Source organism: Triturus cristatus, chromosome 7, assembly GCF_964204655.1.
Source record: "Triturus cristatus chromosome 7, aTriCri1.1, whole genome shotgun sequence".
NCBI classification, from domain to species: Eukaryota; Metazoa; Chordata; class Amphibia; order Caudata; family Salamandridae; genus Triturus; species Triturus cristatus.
This window is the reverse complement of record NC_140590.1, coordinates 1,832,877,956-1,832,895,816: the sequence shown is the minus strand read 5'-3', so window position 1 is coordinate 1,832,895,816 and position 17,861 is coordinate 1,832,877,956. Positions and strand designations below refer to the sequence as shown.

General features: G+C 42.4%; 1 gene segment (V, D, J or C); it reads right to left on the bottom strand.

Moving 5' to 3' along the window:
- LOC146813330 (T cell receptor beta constant 2-like) overlaps positions 1 to 17,861 on the bottom strand; it is a 934,578-nt gene that overhangs the window by 713,309 nt on the left and 203,408 nt on the right.

The window sequence follows — 17,861 nt, the reverse complement described above, 5'->3', positions numbered from 1 at the left end:
AAGCAAGGGAACCACACCATAGCAGCCTTCCTGCACGTGGGGGGCAACTGACTGCACACATGTACTATTTGTGTCCCCTGCCGACACTGCACCCAATCACAGCAACAGAAACCACACACATTCCAATAATTTGCAGGCAAAACTGGACCACCGGGGCCTGTACACCAATGTTGACGCAAACTTCTCAGGCAGTGTGCATGATTTTTACATCTTTTGCAAGCATCCCAGCCCTGGTCCCCAGACCTGTCCAGTGATGACTGCCCGACCCTACGCACCTAGACCTCAATGCTCACCTGCCGCCACCGGCGTGTCTCCAAGAGGGCCCACCACATGCCAGAGCAACCTCCTTAGCCCTCGCTGGATTCCACAGCACAGGCCCCCAGCGCATCCTGCTGCACCGCGCCGAGGGGTCATGCCTGTACAGCCAGCTGCCTTTGGCGTACACGTGGTCCAGCCGAGCTCCCAATTCAAATCGGGTCTTAATTGCCAGGATAGCGTATTGAGACCACGCATCATTGCAGGCTGCACACCCGTTCAGCTCTGGTGGCACTAACTCAGTGCAGCTCAAGTCATTGCCACGTGGCGGGAGGCCCGTGTCGGCCAAAATGCCTAGGCTGCCACCAACTCTGTGCACCTCAAGTCATCGTCACGTGGCAGGAGGCCAGCATCCGGCAAAGTGCTTCTGCTGCCACCCTCTCTGTGCACCTCAACTCATTGCGACGTTGCGGGAAGCCCGTGTCGGTCAAAGTGCCGCAGCTGCCACCAACATAATAAGCACACGGATACACCCAGATAGAGAGTGGAAATGGTGTCTAGCACGTGTGCCTGGCCCTTTTTATTGGCAGGGTCACATGTCCTGTGATGCCTGTGCTGCATGGGTGTGGTGTGGGTGTAAAGCAGCCGTTAGCGAGTGGCTGTGGCATGCTGACAACTAGACCTGTGATCAGCAGATCACTAAAGGCAAGACTTGGGACATGTAGCGTTGTAGTTCCCTCCCTGTAAGCATAAGTGGAGTGGGCTGGCTGAAACGTGCATCCTTCGCGACTTTACCAATATGGCGGTTTGAATCCGCACACCCAGCGAGATAGGTACACGATGGAACCGCGACTCCACTTTTTCTAAAAAAAGAAAAATATATATATATTAATATTTAAGAGAACAGAAGACATTATACTATTTTTTGGATATTAAAGTTACAAAATATCACAATTTTTTTTTCAAAATAACTGAAAAAACCATAGCTTTAATGACCATTATAGTTTGAAATTATCATTTAAAAACTCTTTGAAATTCACTGAAAAAACCATAGGTTTCAGGCACGTTATAGTTAGAAATTAGCATTTAAAAAACCTTAGAAATTCACTGAAAAAAACACAGGTTTCGGGGACGTTATAGTTAGTTGGACATTTCACTCGTACAAAACCAGAGACATTCAGCCGTTATAGTCAGTTCAGCTAACTAAAACTCGTGCCCTTGCAATGCACTGCTGATGATGTCACATATTACATCATTCATGACATGGTCCATGACATCACTGATGGCATCACTGATGGCAACTCAAATGACATCACTGATGACATCATCCACATGAAAATCTGATCCACCTCCTCGCACTCTAATATAACCTTTGATACACTCACTATAAAATACAGACTACCATTTTCGAAGACACCAATACCAATTACTACATACGCACTCACTGATTCCTAGGTTTCCAACACATCCACTCATTCACCCATACAATCACTCATACATGCAGTCACTCATCAATAAAACACTAGCATATGCACTCATACACCTATACAGACACTCACACACCATCACTCATCCAGAAATACTCTGACACCTAGTCAGTCATGCAAAGAATCAATCACACTTCAATTTACTGATCTATACAGTTATACACACACCACATCACGTATTCAAACAGAAACAAATGCATACTTACTCTCTTCTACAATCACTCAATCACTGATGCAAGTACACACTCATCCATACAGCCACTCTCTCAATCACTGACTCTCACATATAGTCATGTATATACTTCAACTTTCATATACACTGCCTTTTACATATGTAGTTACTTGGACATGTACCATTGAGACATCTATTCACACACCAACACACCCATACACACACTTACCCACCCATACAGCTGTTTTCACATGCACTCTTGAACCCATACACACAGTGGATCAACCACTCAAACATCTATGCACAAACTCACACAGCTCCCTCCCACCCACACATACACCCAGGCACCCATGTTTAATCACTCACTTAAACAGTCAGTCACACACCTACTAAATCCTCCATTCAGACACTTATACATCCACTCATTCTTCAATACACCTTGGCATATATATAATACATATTTAAACTTTAAAGAAAACACAGTCACTGGGTGATGTTATCAGTGTTGTTACTGACCATGTCATGAATGTTGTAATATGTGACATCATCAGCAGTGCATTGCGAGGGCGCAAGTTATAGTTAGCTAAACTAACTATAACGGGGGTATTTCTCTGGTTTTGTACGAGTGAAATGTCCAACTAACTATAACGTCCCTGAAACCTGTGGCTTTTTCAGTGAAAAAAACCACAAAAAAAATATATATATACATATATCCAAATCGAAGGTTTGCCCAACAGTGAAGACGCCACACAGCGGGGAGTTCAACGCCTTTAATGAATGGCTGTAGCGCAACAGGGTAACAGTCTCACCCCCAGATCTAAAAGCAGCCCAACGCGTTTCAAGCACTACGATGATCTTCTTCACGGGCAAATGGCAAAGAAAGATGGCAGGCAGTCAATCAGGAACAGCTGATAAGCACACAACTAGTCCCGCCTCCGTGGGCGTATGCATGCAAGGCATGCTGGTACTGTGAGTTCCTATTGTTTTTACCACAGTGGGTGCCTGTCCATCGTTCACAACAGTTCAACAATATTACCCCAGTGGGTTGAAGGGAGCTGAAAACACACCGCTGAGCCTTAATCCAAAGTCCATTCACACGGCTCTCCCAGCTTCACTGAGTGCGGTCGCCAGTAGATAGTTATAGTTAGGACCGAGTTCCCATAGGAAATCTGAAAATTCTTTTTTGAATAACTTTGGCGCCGGTTGACTTATCTTCGTAAAATCTTCAAAACTAATGGGGCGCTCAGCTCCTACCCTGAAAGTCTCGGGGTGATTCATCAAGCGGGGGCTGAGAAAAAAGGGGGGTCCCAAAACGCGTTTTCCCATGCATTTTCCCATAGGACCTTTAGTCGAAGGTACAGCCCGAACGGCTGAACAGAACTACTTGAAATTTGGCAAAGAGGTAGTCCTCAGGTCAGGCATATGCCTTTTGCATATATGGTGCAAATCCGTTCAGTAGTTCCTGAGAAAATCAAAAGTAAAATCACATATATATCTGAGCGGAGCCTAACCACACATCTCATTGTGAGATCTGATTGGCTGTCAGCACTTCATCCAAGAAGTGTTGGCAGCCATCTTGGGACCAATATAGATGATAGCACCTCATTAAAAAGCATTGCAGTTAATAGAATGTTTTAAGACTTTAGTTACATTATAAATCATTTGTTGATGGTACCATACTCATTTTAGGATTTGTGGTGTGTTCTAAGGTGATTTTACCATGTGAAAAAGCCTTCTGCTGGGATATCATGAATCATGTTTGAGAGAAAACTATTTTCACATGCTTTTCCCACATAGGTTTGGAATCTGATCTATAAGCTAAACTGAGAGCATATTTTCTGTAAATTCACATTATCTTTCTCAGTCATGTGAGAATGAAGTCTGACATTCTCAGTGAAACATGTACATCCAACAAGGGCAGAGACTGTCAGTTAATTCCTTTGTGTTCTACTGCAGCTTCCCAGAGTGTTCCAAAGAACAACTAGAGCGCTACCACTCCTACTTCTGATAAACGTATGGTACACCTGAAGCCATCTTGATTGGAATAAAGTGGTAACTCTTAAAACATTTCATTTAAAAAGGAACAAAATGAGAGGGTTCATTTTGCCATAGAATGTATGATTAGTGCTGCAGAAAGAAAAATTAGGGCACATTTTGAGTGACTTCTCAAATCCTCTTCTATGTCATAAAAAAATTCTGATATGCAGACTGAAACATGCACTTTTAATACCAGCAGCAGACTTCCGTGCTGAGCAGTATCTTTACTACAGTGATCTAATGAGCAACTAGAGTGCTAACATTCAGAATTTATGGCAAATGTGTGACATATCTGAATACCTTCTTGATGGAATCAAAGTAAAAAACTGACAGTATGCCTACTGAGGAGACTGTAGTAAATGAGGAAATTAGGAAACTTCATAACAAGTCTCCCAAGATGGCTACCTGAGACAAAAGAGCCCAAATGTAGCACAAATATCACCGAGATGTAGCCCAAGTATAGCCCAATGACAGACATCCCAGAGTGTTTTAAAGAACAACTAGAGCGCTGACAGTCTTACTTATGACAAAAGTATGGCACACCTGAAGCCATCTTGATTGGAATAAAGTGGTAACACTTAAAACATTTAATTTGCAAAGGAATAAAATGAGGGGGTTCATTTTGCCATAGAAATTATGATTAGTGCTGCAGAAAGAAAAATTAGGGCACATTTTGACTTCTCAAATCCTCTTCTATTTCATTAAAAAGTTCTGACATGCAGACTGAAACATGCACTTTGAATACCAGCAGCAGACTTCCCTGGTGAGCAGTAGCTTTACTACAGTGATTTAATGAGGAACTAGAGTGCTACTATTCAGAATGTATGGCAAATGTGTCACATCTGAATGCCGTCTTGATGGAACCAAAGAAAACGAGCATTGAAAATGCAATAGGACTCGCCCTCGTTTAAGTTAAAGCAATTCTGTTTATAATTAGGTGGCTTTTTAGCTTTGCTTTTATTAGTGTTTTTCAAAATTTCATGTACATAACATGCATATATGTATGCAAGCATTTATATTTGTATTTATATAGATATGCAGATTATATATATGTTTATATATGTATGTATATATATATATACACATACATATATATAAATGCATATGCATATATGGAATCAAAGTAAACAAGCATTAAAAATGCAATAGGTCTCGCCCTCGTTTAAGTTAAAGCAATTCTGTTTGTAATTAGGTGACTTTTTAGCTTTGCTTGTATTAGAGTTTTTCAAACTTTCATGTACATACCTTGCATATGTATGCATATATGTCTATGTATATGTTTTCATGAATTTAAATTGATATAGATATGCAGATTATATTTATATGTTTATATATGTATATATATATATATATACACATACATATATATAAATGCATATGCACATATATGCATATATATATGTGCATATGTGTGCATGTACAGAGAGGTAGACAGGTAGAGGTGTATAGGTAGAGGTGTAGAGGTAGAGAGGTAGAGGTAGAGAGGTAGAGAGGTAGAGAGTAGTAGAGAGAGAGGTAGAGAGGTAGAGAGTAGAGAGCGAGTAATAGAGAGTAGAGAGGGAGTAGTAGAGAGTAGTAGAGAGTAGTAGAGAAAGTATCAGAGAGTGAGTAGTAGAGAGTAGTAGAGTGAGTAGTAGAGAGTGAGTAGTAGAGAGTGAGTATTAGAGAGTGAGTAGTAGAGAGTAGTAGAGAGTGAGTAGTAGAGTGAGTAGTAGAACGTAGTAGAGAGTGAGTAGCAGAGTGAGTAGTAGAGAGTAGTAGAGAGAGAGTAGTAGACAGTGAGTAGTAGAGAGTGGTAGAGAGAGTAGTAGAGAGTGAGTAGTAGAGAGTAGTAGAGAGTGAGTAGTAGAGAGTGAGTAGTAGAGAGTGAGTAGTAGAGAGAGAGTAGTAGAGAGTAGTAGAGTAGTAGAGCATGAGTAGTAGAGAGTGAGTAGTAGAGAATAGTGGAGTAGTAGAGAGTGAGTAGTAGAGAGTAGTAGAGAGCAAGTAGCAGAGAGCAAGTAGTAGAGAGTGTGTAGTAGAGAGTGAGTAGTAGGGAGTGATTAGTAGAGAGAGTAGTAGAGAGTGAGAAGTAGAGAGAGTAGTAGAGTAGTAGAGAGTGAGTAGTAGAGTGAGTAGTAGAGAGTAGTTGAGAGCGAGTAGTAGAGAATCAGTAGTGGAGAGTGAGCAGTAGAGAGTAGTAGAGACTGTGTAGTAGAGAGTGTGTAGTACAGAGTGAGTAGTACAGAGTAGTACAGAGTGAGTAGTAGAGAGTAGTAGAGTGAGTAGTAGAGAGAGAGTAGTAGAGAGAGAGTAGTAGAGAGTGAGTATTAGAGTAGTAGAGAGTAGCAGAGAGTAGTAGAGTGAGTAGTAGAGAATAGTAGAGAGTGAGTAGTAGAGCGAGTAGTAGAGAGCAGTATAGTAGAGAGTGAGTAGTAGAGAGTGAGTAGCAGAGAGAGTAGTAGAGAGTAGTAGAGAGTGAGTAGTAGAGAGTGAGTAGTAGAGAGCGAGTAGTAGAGAGTGAGTAGTAGAGAGCGAGTAGTAGAGAGTGAGTAGTAGAGAGTGAATAGTAGAGAGTGAGTAGTAGAGAGAGTAGTAGAGAGTGAGTAGTAGAGAGTAGTAGAGTGAGTAGTAGAGAGTGAGTAGTAGAGAGTAGTAGAGAGAGAGTAGTAAAGAGTGAGTAGTAGAGAGAGAGTAGTAGAGTAGTAGAGAGTGAGTGCTAGAGAGCAGCAGAGAGTAGTAGAGAGTGAGTAGTAGAGAGTGAATAGTAGAGAGTAGTAGTAGAGAGTAGTAGAGAGAGAGAGTAGTAGAGAGTGTAGTAGAGAGTGAGTAGTAGAGAGTAGTAGCGAGTGAGTAGTAGAGAGTAGTAGAGAGTGAGTAGTAGAGTAGTAGAGAGTGAGTGGTAGAGAGTAGTAGAAAGTAGTAGAGTGAGTAGTAGAGAGTGATTAGTAGAGAGTAAGAGAGTAGAGAGTAGTAGAGAGTGAGTAGTAGAGAGTAGTAGAGCGTGAGTAGTAGAGAGTGAGTAGTAGAGAGTGAGTAGTAGAGAGTAGTAGCGAGTGAGTAGTAGAGAGTGAGTAGTAGAGTTGTAGAGAGTGAGTAGTAGAGAGTGAGTAGTAGAGAGTGAGTAGTAGAGAGTAGTAGAGAGTGAGTAGTAGAGTGAGTAGTAGAGAGACTACTAGAGAGTAGTAGAGAGTCAGTAGTAGAGTAGTAGAGAGTAGTCAGTCACTGTCAGTCAATGTCAGTCAGTCAGTGTCAGTCAGTCTGTCAGTGTCAGTCAATCAGTGTCAGTCAGTGTCAGTCAATCAGTGTCAGTCAGTCAGTGTCAGTCAATCAGTGTCAGTCAGTGTCAATCAGTGTCAGTCAGTGTCAGTCAGTCAGTGTCAGTCAGTGTCAGTCAGTCAGTGTCAGTTAGAGCAGCTCTGCTGACCTGGTTCTCTGGCTCTAAAGCAGCTCTGCTCACCTGGTTCTCTCTCTCTAAAGCAGCTCTGCTGACCTGGTTTCTCTGGCTCTACAGCAGCTCTGCTGACCTAGTTCTTATGCTACAGAGCAGCTCTGCTGATCTAGTTCTCTGGCTCTACAACAGCTCTGCAAACCTGGTTCTCTGGCTCTAAAGCAGCTCCGTTGACCCAGTTCTATGGCTCTGAAGCAGTTCTGCTGACATGGTTCTCTGGCTCTATAGAAGCTCTGCTGACCTGGTTCTCTCCCTCTAAAGCAGCTCTACTGACCTGGTTTCTCTGGCTCTGCAGCAGCTCTGCTGACCTGGTTCTCTGGCTCTAGAGTAGCTCTGCTGACCTGGTTCTCTGGCTCTAAAGCAGCTCTGCTAACCTGGTTCTCTGGCTCTAAAGCAGCTCTGCTGGCCTGGTTCTCTGGCTCTAAAGCAGCTCTGCTGACCTGGTTCTCTCTCTCTAAAGCAGCTCTGCTGACCTGGTTTCTCTGGCTCTACAGCAGCTCTGCTGACCTGGTTCTCTGGCTCTAAAGCAGCTCTGCTTACCCGCTTCTATGGCTCTAAAGCAGCTCTGCTGATTTGGTTCTCTGGCTCTAGAGTAGCTCTGCTGACCTGGTTCTCTGGCTCTAAAGCAGCTCTGCTGACCTGGTTCTCTCCCTCTAAAGCAGCTCTGCTGACCTGGTTTCTCTGGCTCTACAGCAGCTCTGCTGACCCGGTTCTCTGGCTCTAGAGCAGCTCTGCTGACCTAGTTCTTAGGCTCTAGAGCAGCTCTGCTGACCTGGTTCTCTGGCTCTACAGCAGCTCTGCTGACCTGGTTTTCTGCACTCACGACGCACGCACCTAACTTCGCAAAAATATATTTAAAATAATATAAGTTTCTTATAAGTACAAATATATTATTTTGATGAATATCTTACATAATCTCGTGCCTTAATATGTATATTAAAGACACATACATATAATTTTGGAACATACATTTTTTTTGCGGGAGTCGCGCACCCAGCGCACCCCAGCACGTATATGATGTCACGCGGGACCCGCAAGCGCGCAAACATCTTGTACCGTAATGCGCATGTGTCGCGAATGCACGGGAGCAGGAGTCACAGACTGGTCACATACCAATCGCGCATATCACGTGATATTAAATGTATATGATGTAACTGAAAAACACGCAGCCGTCGCACACCATAAGCGGATCCTTCATGACTTTTCTAAAATGGCGGCTAGAATGCGCACACCCACCGTGATGTGTACACTTTGAGTGCGCGACTGCGAAAAAAATTGGAATTGTTTTTTTTAAAGAAAATGATATAAATATAATAAAATAAAAAAGGAAAACAAGAAAATTAATCAATATTTCAGTTTTAATTAAAAAATGTTTTTTGCAATTTTCTGAAAAATATATAATGTTATTTAATGAATAAAATATTTATAAATAATCAGTTAAAAAACTGTAGAAAATCAGTACAAAAAAATAGATATAACTACTATCACACTTAAAAGTTAGCATTTAAAAAACCTTTGAAATTCACTGAAAAAAAACATAGGTTTCAGAGACGTTATAGTTAGAAATTAGCATTTAAAAAACCTTAGAAATTCCCAGAAAAAAACATAGGTTTCAGGGGTGTTATAGTTATCTGCCCATTTCACTCGTACAAAACCATAGAAATGCCTCAGTTATAGTTAGTTCTGCTAACTAAAACTCACGTGCCCGCAATGCACTGCTGATGATGTCACATATTGCATCATTCATGACATGGTCAGTGACATCACTGATGACATCTCAAATGACATCACTGATGACATCATCCACTTGACAATCCGATACACCACATCATACACTAGTATAACCTTTCATCACTCACTGTAAAATACAGAGTACCATATTTGAAACCATTGACACACCAATACCAGTTACTACATACCCACTCACTGATTCCTAAGTCTACACACACAACTACCCATTCAACAACAGAATCATCTATACATGCAGTCATTAATTAATAGAACACTATCAAATGCACTTATACACATATATAGACATTGACACATGAGCAGTCATCTTAGTCGGTTATGCAGTCATTATACTCACTCATGAAAAAAATGTATCGCACTTAAATTTACTAACTTACACAATTATCCAACGACACCTCATTTATTCAAACACATAGTAACTCATCGTTAATATGTTAAAAAAGCACCATTACAATTATACACTCATTCATATATTTAGTCTCACAATCACTGACTCTTACACAAACTTATTTATATACACCAACTCTCACATACAATGCCTTTTTTTTTACTTTGTTGAAGATGTACAACTAAAACATATATTCGCTCACCAACACACAAATAAATACACTCAGTCACCCAAACAACTGTTTCCACATGCACTCTTAAACCCATACACCTAGTCAATCAACCATTCACACATCTATGCATAGAGTTACACACACCCCATCCAACCACACACAAACTCAGTGTCCCATACAAATACTCACCCAACTAATCAATAACTAATATACACACTCATGTAGTTAGTGACCAACTGAGGCAGCATGTTATACAACAACAGAGACAGTGCTGCACACATTCACATAGTTTAGTTACTAATCCATGTATTAAGTGAGACACTTTTAATTACTCACTTAAAAAGACAGTCAAACAGCTACTAAATCCTCCATCCAGACAGTTATATATCCACTCAATCTTCAATACAGATTGGTATATATATAATGCATATTTAAATTTCAAACTATACCACATTCAGTGAATGATGTCATCAGTGATGTCATCAGTGATGTCATTTGAGATGTCATGAGTGATGTCATGAGTGATGTCACTGACCATGTCATGAGTGATGTAATATGTGACGTCATCAGCAGTGCATTGCGGGCGCGCGAGTTATAGTTAGCTGAACTAACTATAACGGGGGAATTTCAATGGTTTTGTACAAGTGAAAAGTCCAGCTAACTATAACACCCCTGAAACCTATGGTTTTTTCAGTGAATTTCTGAGGTTTTTTAAATGCTAATTCCTAACTATAACGTGCCTGAAACCTCTGGTTTTTTCTGTGAATTTCAAAGGTTTTTTAAATGCTAATTTCTAACTATGCCTACAGAGATAGGACATGTGAAGAAAGAAGAAAAAATGCACAGAAAGAAAAAAAAAGAAGTGCAGAAAGAAGCAACAGAAGTCCTCAAAGATGAAGAAAAGTGCAGGAAGAAGGATAACGTGCAGAAAGAACAAAAAGAAGAGCAGAAAGAATCCTTGTTGCAAAATCATCCTGTACCCTCAACTTTTTCAGACGGATACTGGTGGTAACTGAGTCTGATTAACCAGTCCTAGAGCCAGTGCTATGTTAAAAGACACTTAGAATACAGTGAAAACACCTACATACACTAGGGAACATTATGCGTTGGGGTCCCCCTGTGATTAGCATGACCCCCTCTGTAAGCCCCTAGTATATAATAGGGCAGGGGTATTAAAACTACCTCTTAAAACAGGCCACAGGGCATTTTTGCACACGTTAACTCAGGCCCCGTCCCCTCCCTTCACCACTGTGTAAACACGCCCTGTGTCCGTTTTTAGTTGGGAGATTAAGTTCATTTGATTCCTGAGGGTCCCTATGGTCCAACTAGCCCACTAGGTACCTCCAGTAAGTGCCACAGAGCTGCGTTGCACAGAGGTGTAAAAAGTGGCACAGCCTGGACCACCTCTCTGCAATGCAGCTCAGTGGCGCTTACTGGAAGCACTTGGTGGGCTAGTTAGCCCCCCGGGGCCCTCAGTATTGAAGGGAAATTATATCCCCAATTTAAAACGTGCCATAGTGCGTGTTTGCACACGTCACCTCAGGCCCCGTCCCCTCCCTTCACCACTGTGTAAACGCCCCCTGTGGCTGTTCTAAATTGAGAGATTAAGTCCCCTTGAATCCTAAGGGTCCCTAGGGTCAAACTAGACCACTAGGTACCTCCAGTAAGCGCCACAGAGCTGCGTTGCAGAGAGGTGTAAAAAGGGGCTTGGCCTCAGAACACCTGTCTGCAGCGCAGCTCCCTGGCGCATACTGGAGATGCCTGTTGGGCTAGTTGGCCCTCAGGGACCCTCAGTATTGAAGAGGAATTAATTCCCCAACTTACAACTCACCAGGGGGCGCGTTTGCAGAGTTCTGCAAGGAGGGGGCGTGGCCTCCGGCACGATGCCAGTCTTTTATTTATTTTAATTTTTTAAGAATGGGGGCTGTGTGGTTCCCATTCTTATTCTAATTTATTGGCCCTGATGACCCCATCCCCCAGGGCCTGTCTCCTAATTATATTTTTTTGACCCCCAATCCCCAGGGCCGGCCACTGTTTTTTATTATTTTTAAAAAATATATATATATAGACACACCTAGGACATGCTGGACAAACCGTACGTACCTATCACCATGACGATTTGAGTGATATTCATTAAAAGGCGACTATGCATACAATGAATCCACGTGGAATGTATTTACACCACTAGTGAAGTTCTGACATGTCTAATGCCGTACCGTGCCTAATCCCGGTAGACACCCTTGTCGTTTATTTATACAAACATGGGTAGCTATTGACGGGCACATTTAATACACATGCACACCAAGCCATTCAAAGGGGATTCGACAAAAATTCGACCAAAACTATGTAAGAAACCCCCCTCACGGTTAATATAACACACATCCACTGCCGGATGTGTAATACTTTTTATTTTACTCTCTGGAAAGGGGACGAACATCACTTGAGAGTCACAGCGCGCTCCTGGCAGAACCCAATGCTGTGTTACACCCACCATTGCCGGCCGAGTGCCACACACCTCTGTGTTGTATTCCACCAGCTAGTGCATATGCTATGACACTCTCTAGCCCATATGCACTGTAACACCACCCCATGAATATGTCATGCCACACTTGTCTTCGCACGGGTTATATTGCCCCATCTAACGTGCCTTCCTCGATGCCTATGTTATAACGCACAGTGCTATGCCATACATATTACAATCTGGGATCCATATCTTTGTCACAGTGCATATGCAACGTTACACTCCCCAGCACATATTTTATATTACAACTTTAGAGACTAGTTAGGTTACACAACACTGCCCTGTGCATATTACACTCCAAGGCGCACATCGCATAGCACGCGCTAGTGCCTGTGCTATCTCCCGCTCTCCAATGAATCTGTCATTGCGCACAATGTATTGCATATTATATTTCACGCCCGGTTCATCCTATATCACACTTTTTGGTGCATAGTTTATACCATACACTATATCTAGTTTTCATTTTCAATCGTGCTCTCAGGACTATGTTCTATATAACACTGTGTTCACCTACCCTTTTCACGGGCATTACATTTTGCGATAGGGGGTGGAGGGTCAGGGGGTGTTTCTGCCAAGTGAGCCTGGAGTCACAGTCACAAACGTCCTCTTCTTCCTGAATAAAAGTGAGATTATGCTGCATACTTGTTCATATTTTAAGTAGTTCACACAGACACACGTTTAAAAAACAATAAAGTTCCTAATACCCGCCTTCTCTGAACAGTTAGCTTGCTGCCCCATCCCCCTCCTCCCTATCCTCTGTTGTGTGAATCCATGGGCTAGCCTCCTCCCTCCTGCCATGCATGGTCTGATGTGCTGCCACTGCCCTCAATTTAGTGTGATGTACCAGTCCCCTCCTCCTGCCCGCCATTGCCCAATTCTATGCCCCATCATTGACCTCCTGCTTAAACTCTGTGCTTAGCTTGCTGCCCCTATTCTCCTTCCCCCTGCCCTGCGATGTCTTTGTGCATGCCCCTGCTCCATCCTTTTTGCCCACCATGTTCCATGGACCTGCCACTCCTATCCACTCTGAGTGTTCTGTTGAGCTGCCACTCCCCTCCCACCTGCCTAGAATTGTCAGATGACTGCAACCTGTCCCTGCCACCTCTACCATGCCTGTCCACATGCCATGCCCCTATCCTCTTCCTCCTGTCCTACATGGTCCATTGTACTGCCACACCCTTCTGCCCTCCCTGGTCTGTTGTGCTGCAACTGCTCCTCCTGCCTGCCCCGTGCGGTCTGTTGTGAGGCCCCTTCCCCTGAACTTTCTTGTCTGTGCACAGGTCCTGACCCTCCCTTCTATCCTCCATCGTCCTTTGTGCATGCCCCTGCACTCTCCTTGTTGCCCATCATAGCCATTGTGCTGCCACTAACCCTCCCACTTGCCATGCATGGTCTTCTGTGCTGCCATGGCCCCTCCCACCTTCTCTGTGTGGTCACTTAGCTGCCCCTGACCCCCTCCCACCTTCCCTCCATGGTCTTTGTGTATGCCATCACAGTCTCACTGTTGCTCTTCATGGTGTGTCTTGCTTCTAGTGCCCATCCTGCCTGACCTCCATGGCTATCTTGCTGATCCTGCCCTGCCCCCTTGCCCCAGCCCTCTGTTTACATATGCAGACCCCTACTCCCTCCCTCCTGGCTTGTCTGTTCCATTGTAATGCCCCTGATCCGTCCCTCCTGTCCTTTATGGTCTGTTATGCTGCAGCTTTCTCTCCTGTCTGTCCATTATGGTCAGCTAGCTACCATTGCCTCTTGCCCCTCTGTTCTCTGTTGTCCATGTGCATGGTCCTGTCCCCTCCCTCTTGCTTTCTATGGATTGTTGTGCTGCACTCCCGTCCCGCATGCCCTGTGTGGTGTATTGTGCTGCTGCAAACCCTGATGCCTGCCCTGCAGGGTCAGTTTGGTGCACCTCTCCATGTCCCTCCTGTCCTCTGTTATCCAAGTCCATGTCCCTACCCCATTTCCTTCCATGATCCAATGTACCATACTTGCGAACATTTTGAACTTGGTAAGAGGGAGATTTTGAAAAAAAAACTGGGGTATTGATTTTCCCCTTTGAGTTACATTGAAAAAGAGGAGATGGTAGACAGGAGACAGATCAAATAAAGCCCATTTGAGCTTAAAAACATTGGACGTTTCCTGGCTGAATCGGGTCTGTTGGCATGTATGGTTGTACTACCATTGCCTCTTCCTTCTGCCCACAATGGTCTATTACATTGCCACAGCCTCTCTTGCAAGTCCTGTATTGTTGGTTTGTTGCCCCTGCCCCCCTTTCCACTGCCCTCCATAGTCGGTTGTGCTGCCACGGCCCTTCCTGCCTGCTCAGTGTGGTTAAATTGTTGCCTTTGCACCCTCCTACCTGCCTTCAATTTTCAGAGTCCATGCCCCTGGCCTCTGTCTCTCAACAGTATCCTAATGAACAACTAGATTGCTAACATTCTATATTTATTACAAAAGTGTGGAACGCCTGACGTCATCTTGATGTAATCAAAACTGTAATACCTAGAGCATTTCCTTTAGAAATTACATATATGAGAGGGTCTTATTGGCATCAAAATTATGGTTAGTGCTCTAAAAGACTAAAATAAGGACATATTCTCTGAGTTTTCAAATAGCGACAAAGCACTTTTAAATTATTTGTTATCTTTATGTTTTTTTATCCAGTTGACCACTTGATTAAATGTTGCACTTAGGGGAGAGGATGTGGTGTTACTTCAAGAACTGCCGACTTTGCAACTGGGGAACCAGGTTGGAGTTTCTGCTTCAGCTCGGCATTCTGTGATTCTGGTCAAATCACTTAGTCTCCCCATGTCTACAACCAAAATGAATTTGTTCTTGTGTGATGTAACCAATGCTCATGTAAAGCACTCCAATACCTGACAAGTCTGCACTATATAACACTGCAAAAACAAAAAATAATAAGTGTTTTGCACACTTCTGTCATTGGGCTATATTTGGGCTACATCTGGGTGATTTTGGGCTACATTTGGGCTCTTTTGTCTCCGGTGGCCATCTTGGGAGATTTATTTGTTTTGAAGTTTCCTAATTTCCTCATGTACTGCAGTCTCCTCAGTAGGAAATGCTTTCAGTTTTTTACTTTGCTTCCATCATGAAGGTATTCAGATATGTCACACATTTGCCATAAATTCTGAACGTTAGCACTCTAGTTGGTCATTAGATCACTGTAGTAAAACTACTGTTCACCATGGAAGTCTGCTCCTGGTATTAAAAGTGCATGTTTCAGTCTGCATGTCAGAATTTTTTAATGAAATAGAAGAGGATTTGAGAAGTCACTCATTTTCATTCTTCAGCATTAATCATAATTTCTATGGCAAAATGAACCCCCTCATTGTGTTCCTTTTTATGTTTTAAGTGTTACCAGTTTATTCCAATCAAGATGGCTTCAGGTGTGCCATACTTTTGTCATAAGGAAGACAGTAAGCGCTCTAGTTGTTTTTAAGAACACTCTGGGACATTCTGTCATTGGGCTCTACTTGGGCTACATCTGGGTGATATTTGGGCTACATTTGGGCTCTTTTGTCTCTGGTGGCCATCTTGGGAGACTTATTTGTTATGAAGTTTCCTAATTTCCTCATTTACTGCAGTCTCCTCAGTAGGAAATACTTTCAGTTTTTTACTTTGATTCCATCAAGAAGGCATTCAGATGTGTCACACATTTGCCATAAATTCAGAATGTTAGCACTCTTTTTGCTCATTAGATCACTGTAGTAAAGCTACTGCTCACCAGGGAAAACTGCTGCTGGTATTGAAAGTGCATGTTTCGGTCTGCATGTCAGAATTTTTTAATGAAATAAAAGAGGATTTCAGAAGTAAAAATGTGCCCTAGTTTTTCCTTCTGCAGCACTAATCATACTTGTTATGGAAAAATGAACCCCCTCATTTTGTTCCTTTTTAAATTAAATGTTTTAAGAGTTACCACCTTAATCCAAGCAAGATGGCTTCAGGTGTGCCATACGTTTATCATAAGTAGGACTGTTAGCGCTCTAGTTGTTCTTTGGAACACTCTGGGAAGCTGCAGTAGAACACAAAGGAATCAACTGACAGTCTCTGCCCTTGTTGGATGTACATGTTTTACTGAGAATGTCAGACTTCATTCTCACATGACTGAGAAAGATAATGTGAATTTACAGAAAATAAGCTCTCAGTTTAGCTTATAGATCACCTTCCAAACCTCTGTGGGAAAAGCATGAGAAAATATTTTTCTCTCAATCATGATATCCCAGCAGAAGGCTTTTTCACATGGTGAAATCACCTTAGAACATACCACAATTCCTAAAATGAGCATGGTACCATCAACAAATGATTTATAATGTAACTAAAGTCTTAAAACCTTCTATTAACTGCAATGCTTTTTAATGAGGTGCTATCATGTATATTGGTCCCAAGATGGCTGCCAACACTTCTTGGATGAAGTGCTGACAGCCAATCAGATCTCAGGATGAGCTGTGTGGTTAGGCTCCGCCCACATATATATATGATTTTACTTTTGATTTTCTCAGGAACTACTGAACAGATTGACACCAGACCTGCAAAAGGCACTTCCCTGAGCTGAGGACTACCTCTCTGCCAAATTTCAAGTAATTCTGTTCAGCCGTTCGGGCTGTACCTTGGACTAAAGGTCCCTATGGAAAATTGCATGGGGGAAACGCGTTTAGGGACCCCCCTTTTTTCTCAGCCCCCGCTTGACGAATCCCCCCGAGACTTTCAGGGTAGGAGCGGAGCGGAGCGCCCCACCTATTTTAAAAATTTTGCGAGGATTCGTCAACCGGCGCCAAAATTATTCCAAATAGAATGTTGCGGATTTCTTATGGAAACACGGTCCTAACTATAACTATCTACTGGCGACCGCCAGTAGATAATATATATATGTATATATATATATATATATATATATATCATACTAAGTATTGTAATCATCTCAGCATGATAATATCCACATAATATAGAAGACTGTACACCAGGTATTAAGGTATGCAAATCTGCATGTTTTGATCTAGAAAGTGGACTGTAATGTTTTCACCACAGCATGAAAGTTGTATAATCTGTAGCACCTTCAGACATTGCTTATTTTAAATGAATAGTGCACTTTTTGCCAAGTGTTGTACAGATTGTACACTGTTCTTAGTCAATACTTTTTCATATTCTGAAATGTATTTCTCATGAGAGTGTCACTGCCTGCAAACAGTGTGCTAGAGGGTAAACTCTCTCCATAGAGTGGACAGTGTTTAAGCTGCTCACTTCTGTACTCATATCAACTTCATTTCCCATTGTAGGTTTGTGGACTGTCAGGGGTTTGAACAAATAAAAGCTGTCCATAGTAGGGCATTAGTTTTGGAACAGATGTTCAGTATTTTTAGGAACTTGCCTTTCTATGAGCAATTGTATAGAGATTGAACACTGTATGCAATAAGGGTTTCACATATATCTGTGGTTGATTGGTAATGTGAAGTACGCTACCCATGAAGTGTATGCTGTAGAGTCAATGTGGCCCATAACATATGCTTTCTACACCTAAGGGAGTTTTTTCTGTGATGACAATAACAATGACTCATATTCTTCTGAGCTATTTTGTACTTACTTTCAGCGCTCTAATGCTATACCCGTTTGTAAAGCAATGTGTACAAAAGAAGTT